Source organism: Corapipo altera, unplaced genomic scaffold (assembly GCF_003945725.1).
Source record: "Corapipo altera isolate COAL_440 unplaced genomic scaffold, ASM394572v1 359, whole genome shotgun sequence".
Taxonomy (NCBI): Eukaryota; Metazoa; Chordata; class Aves; order Passeriformes; family Pipridae; genus Corapipo; species Corapipo altera.
This window is the reverse complement of record NW_020884948.1, coordinates 1,897,369-1,903,368: the sequence shown is the minus strand read 5'-3', so window position 1 is coordinate 1,903,368 and position 6,000 is coordinate 1,897,369. Positions and strand designations below refer to the sequence as shown.

The window sequence follows — 6,000 nt, the reverse complement described above, 5'->3', positions numbered from 1 at the left end:
ATACAGAATGTCCTAAGTCAAACTTTCTGTGCATGAGAATGGCCCTTTATGCTTGGCTACCTACTTGAAATTCTGTCACATTGTTTATGCAATTAAATATTGTTTGCAATGTCATATATTAAAAAGTGTATTGGTACTGCTAGTGGGTATCTGGCAGGCAGCTAGTTTTGCCCTCCTGTAAGCGACTAAGACTATACATGTGGCTGTACATAAATTGATAAAAAACATAATATGACATATTGACCACATGTATGTTGCACATATATATGCAAATGGCAATGTTTATGACTCTTTGTGTAACTTGCAAAATTGAACTTAGTTTTCACAAGACAGAAGACTGGAATAGGCTTGATTGATTTTTAATTTCTGTAACTATTCCAAGAAGTGATTAAAACGAGTTAAAAACTGAACAACAAACAACCCCTATAAATGAAGGGACCACTTGGCACTTTAAAAATTATTCCACAATTTTGATGGTAGTTTCAACAAAACTCTTTGATTTGCACAAATTTTCTAATTAAAACTTAGCGTGTTTGAAAATTACAAGTGAACTAAACTGACCTTTTATAATAATAATGTGATCTTGGTGATATATTTCCCTACCCAGGCCTGATGGATTCAGAAATCCTTTTATTTACTGTTTAATACTTCTGGCTCAAGACAGGATGCTGATTCACTGAGTACCCAGTGTTTATGCAATCTACCATTCTGTCAGTGTTGCATCTCATCTCTCTCAATCTGGGAACTAATGTTGGCCACAAAGTTTTCCAACTCTGGTGGAACTGGCTTAATGTATTAGCAAAGGAGCTGCCTAAGCAGGAAAGAATTGTAGAGAACCAGGGAAGGAGGGAAGAAAAGCAAAAAAGTATTTAAAACAGCAAAACTTTTGAACAGAAGTCATATGAGGATAAATGTTATAGAAATGACAGGGATGGGCGGTAAGCCCATAGAAGCTTGAAAAGAAGCTGTGTCAACTGCAGGAAACAGATCTGTATCCCTCCCAGAAGACTTTGTCTTGAAGTAAAAGAAGAGCTGGTATGTTAGCTGATGGAGAAAATGAAGCAGGAAAGTATTTACAGTTTTATTTTGAATAGATCTGTGTACTTCTTGTAGTGTTGATTAAAATCAGTAACAATCTGGAATTCAGCATGAAATCTGTTTGTGCTTTTATTGTGTAGCTCTGGAAAGGATAACTGTAGAGCCAATTTTCTGCTCTCTGTTGCCATCAGCCCAGAGGCAAGAAAGCTCATCCTTAAACTGCAGCTTGTAGGAATTTTGCATTCTCAAAGTCCCAGTGGGACCCAGGATACGGGAGCACTCTGCTCCCTTCCTGGGTTCTAAGGATAAGTACTGCTGCTGCAGTGGCTTGAGAGCGTTTAACGAGAGTGTGTCAGAGAGAATTACATTTGATCAACCATATTTTCAAACGTCTATTTAGTAGAGCAAAAGGGAATTTAAAATGCTAGGTCACATTGAAAAATCATCAGGTCAGGTCTCATGGGAACTCACACAATGGCCTGTGCCAAGAAGAAAAGACGGTATCCTTCAGCCACAGTGACAGCCTACAAACACAGCTGTACTAACCTCCTTGGGAAATGCAGTCAATCTTAGGATAAGATAGTGAGGTCATGGTCAAGGGTCTTTTTCTCCTGCAAGAGACCAAGATAATCAAGGGTTGGACTACTATCTGGATTTCTGTGAGGTCCTGTTCTGTGGCAGAGCACTACGGTCTCGTCAGTGTAAAACTGAATAGATTCTTTTCTGGACTGAGAAAAATCATTCTTTGTGCAAGGATAAGAGAGGACTTCTGGGAACTCAAGAGAATTAATTGTAACAATGTGATTGTATCGTGTAAAATAAGTGTACTGAGTGCTGAAGAAATCCACAACATAGAGGCATGTTCACAATCACATTATTTTGTTTTTCAAAAAAATGTCCAAGGTACACATAGGACCCGGTGACAACATTCTTGAGCTAAAAAATGAAAATAAATGCAGACAAAGAAGAACTGCCAAATTTACTTTAAAATATGGAAGAAGTTAATTTCCACACAGGATTAAGATGAATCTAGAGTTATATCACTTTATTAAGGTAGTGTGATAATATGGTATGTTGACCTTGGCTAGCCTGATAGGTGCCCACCAAGCCCCACTACCAATTCCCTGCCTCAACAGGAGATGTGACAAAAGGCTCGTGGGTCAAGACAAGGACAGGGATATGACTCAGTAATAACCATCACAGGCAAAACAGAGTCAGTGTGGGGAATTAATTTAATTTATTGCAAATCAAAAGGACAGAGTAGGATGACAGGAAACAAAACCAAATCTTAAAACACATTTCCCCCACTGGTCCTTCCTTTCCAGGCTCAGCTTTACTCTTGACTTCTTTATCTCCTCCTCCTGAGCAGTGCAGAGGGATGGGGAATAGGGGTTCAGGTCAGCTCATAATGGTTTGTCTGCCGTACCTTTGTTCTCATACTCATCCCCTAGCATGGGGTCCCTCCCATGGGAGACAGTCTTTCACAAACCTATACAACATAGGTCCTTCCCATGGATTGCAGTTCTTCATGAACTGCTCCAGTGTGGGTCTTTTCCATGGGATGCAGTCCTTTAGGGAACAGACTGCTCCAGTGAGGGTCCCCAGGTCCTGCCAGAAAGCCTGCTTCATCATAGCCTCCTCTCCATGGGGTCACAGGTCCTGTCAGGAGCTGGCTCCAGCATGGGCTTTTTCTTCATAGGTTCACAGTTTCCTTCAGGGAGCACTCACCTGCTCCAACATGGGGTCCTCCACAGGCTGCAGGATGGTTATCTGCTCCATGGGCTGCAGTAGCACATCCTGCCTCACCGTGGTCTTCACCACTAGCAGCAGGGGAATCTCTGCTCTGGTGCCTGGAGCACCAGAGCCCTCCCTTCTTCAATGACCCCGGAGTCTGTGTGGGAGGCAGCTGGGGAGAACAAGGATCTAGGCTGGAAGGACAGCCTATCAACACATTGATCAAGTGTGCATGTTTATGTGCTGCTATGTGCAAGGAAATCTGAAGCAGCAGCTGGAGTGGGACTGGGTGGTCTGGGGAGCAGTGTATGCAGGTGTCAGCAACTGGGGAGATCTGGGATCCATGGCCACTACTGGACAGAGTGCATGTCCAAGCCAAACTACTGAGAGAACTGTAGTGCATGTGAGTGAGGAGATCTGTACCAGGCACTGGAGTGGGGGTCATATGTCTAGGGTACAGCTGCAGGGGAGATCAGAGATCCAGGTATCAGCCAATGCATAGTGTGTGTCTGTGAGTGCGGTCTGTAAGAGCAACCAGAGTGGGATTGCAAGTCTTGGGAGCTTAGACGTCCAGGGTACAGCAGTGGGGGGGGACACTGCGGATCCAGGGTTAGACTGAGTATCTAAGCTCAGCTATTGGAGAGACGCACATTAGATGTATGCATATATTTCCTACTAATGGACTTGCATCCTGATTAGCCAAAGGGCAACAAGATGAGGCCATTGGTGCTGTTTCTGTTTGTGTGAGTGCTGAGTATTTCTGGCTGTAGTGACCTGTATAGCTGTCTATGTGTGTATATGCACGCATGTGTTTCAGAAATGGGTTTGAATGTGCCTACCAAGAATACATGTTTAGTCTCACTACCAAGTACCAATACAGGCTGAGGCATGAAGAGATTGAGAGCAGCCCTGCAGAGAAGGACTTGGCAGTGTTTGTGGATGATTTTGTTTTGTGCTCTTATGAGAGATCACAAGTGCACTTACCCACCTCTACCACAAAACCTCCATCGGTAGTACAGCTAATCTCAATCCTAATATGAAGGTGCCTTTAAAGTTCCTTTATGACATTCTGGGTCATTTCAATAATTGCCTTAAGTTACTGAAATCATAGTTCATAAGCTAGTTCTGTAATAGTTTGCAAACTACTGTTACGCATCTTGAAGCAAGGACAGGTATATGACCAATTAAAAAAATTAGCCATATATCTCTTCTGCGTTTGAAAAATCGAGACTCTCTTGCACATCAACATTTTGCTTTCCTCTTCCCCCTCACCTCTGCAGGTAGATTGTTTTAACTTTATTACAGCACAGCAGCCTATCAAATTACAGCCCATCAAGCTCTGCGGGGTCATTGGACTCTGGTTACAGATTCACGAATGAGGATGCACAAGCGTTCATCAGATTTCTGCTGACTCTTGAACTGTCTCTGCGCTCTAGGATTTGGGATGGGATTCCTCTAAGGTAGGATGGCGGCTGCGCCTCTCCGCTGTGCCAGCCCAGGCAAGCAGGCAAACTGAGGGAAGGCGAGGTTTTTATGGAATGCCCCCTGCGCCACACAGCCCAGCCTTTCACACGGTTTTCAGCTACGTCGACAACCCCAGCTTCAAGCACGAGCGGAAACCCGGCCCCAAACCTGCCGGAGCCTGCAGGACACAGAGGACCCTGGCGCCCCTGGGTGTCTCGGGCAGGGGGCACAGGGTGCTCGGGGCGGCCGAGGCTCCACCTGCCGCCGCGCTCCGGGCACCGCGTGGGGCACAGCGGCCCATGTAAGGCAGCAACGGCGGCAGCCCCCGCGCGCCGCCTCGCTCCGTGCGCGGGGCGGGCGCGGCCTCTCCCCGAACGGGCCGCGCGCGGCCTATGGGCGCTCGGGGCGGGCGGTGCCGGGCGCCCGCCAATGCCCGCACGGGGGGGGCGGTGCCGCCGCAACCGCCGCGCCAGCCCCGAGAGCAGCGGTCGCTGCCCACAGCGCCGGACGAAGCCCGGGCGAGAGCCCCCGAGACCTGCCGCCCCTCCACAGCCGGCGGTGAGTGCGGGGCCGGCACTCCCGGGGGCGAGGCGAGGCGAGCCCCGCGCTGCTGGGGGTGGGTGGGGTGCGTGTCGTGTGTCGTGTCCACTGTGCCCGCTCCCTCCTTCGTATCGCGCCGGTGATCGATCGCCGCTCGCTTATCGAGGGCGGGAGGGTAGGGGGTGATGCCGGGGGGCTGCCGGCCCCGGTGCCCCCAGCCGATGCCCGTCCCCATCGGAGGGGCGCCCAGCCCAACCCAGCGCAGCCCAACCCGCCGCCGCCTTTGCCGTTATGTAACGGCCGCGGGGGGCCGTGTGCGCCGCTCCCCTCCTTGGGGTTCATCCCCGCACTGCCACCCCCATCTTCGGCGTGTCCCCCGCTCCCCTCCGCTCGCCGCGGGGAGGGAGCTGGCGGGGAGAGGGGCTGGGCGCGGGGCTGCACACCTTCCCCTGCCATCGGAATGGGCTCCGCCAGCCGCATCCCCCGGTCGCCATCGCGAGGGACGCGCGGCCGCAGCCCCGTGGGGCCCGGGAGCGGCTTCACCGCTCCCGGCGGCGGCGTCACGGCGGCAGGTCCGTGATGGAGGTTGGCTGCGGGCGGGTGTCGAGCCCGGCGCTGCCGCCGCGGGCATCTCCTGGAGGAGCCGGGGAAGGAGCCACCTTGCGCACCACACACCGAACGCTCCGCTGCGCTCCGGAGCCGACAACAAAGCCTCGGCCGCCGCTGCTGCTGCTCTGTTGCTGCTGCGTGCGCTTGTGTAGAGGCAGCGGTCCCCTTTTATGGAGACCAATGGGTAGAGGCGACTTGCCTTTTTTTTTTTTTTTTCCCCCCCCCCCCCCCCCCCTTCCCCTCCCTTTAAATGCTGAAGGAGCTCTGTCTCCGAGAGCCTCTCCTGTATAGCGTCCTCCGCGAAAAGCAGCATCAGGTGTGGAAGACTATTTAGGGGCTGAAGGGTAACACCCGCAGGTATATAGCCGAGTACAGTACTCCGGGGTGGAAAACAAGGACGGGACAAAATTCTGTGAATTAATCTGTAACCCTGGCTAGCTCGTTTGAAAATAATTACACTTTCTACTTGCCCGCCCCCCTCCTCCGGTTGCAAATAGTTCTCCAATCCTGGGTAAAAGCTCTTGTACCTTGGTGAAATTATTCCGAAGGGAAGTTGGGTGTGCGCTTCCAGGTGCTGAACACACATGTGAAAAGCGTCTTAAACGCTGACAGCTT

The 6,000-nt window shown here is 50.4% G+C and overlaps 1 protein-coding gene across 1 annotated transcript in view; it reads left to right on the top strand.

The window, feature by feature from the left end:
- Positions 1–4,662: 4,662 nt before the first annotated feature.
- TPPP (tubulin polymerization promoting protein) overlaps positions 4,663–6,000 on the top strand; it is a 73,252-nt gene continuing 71,914 nt past the window's right edge. The window contains exon 1 of the mRNA XM_027662874.1: positions 4,663–4,794. The gene's annotated coding sequence lies outside the window, so the exon portion shown is untranslated. The remainder of the gene's footprint in view (positions 4,795–6,000) is intronic.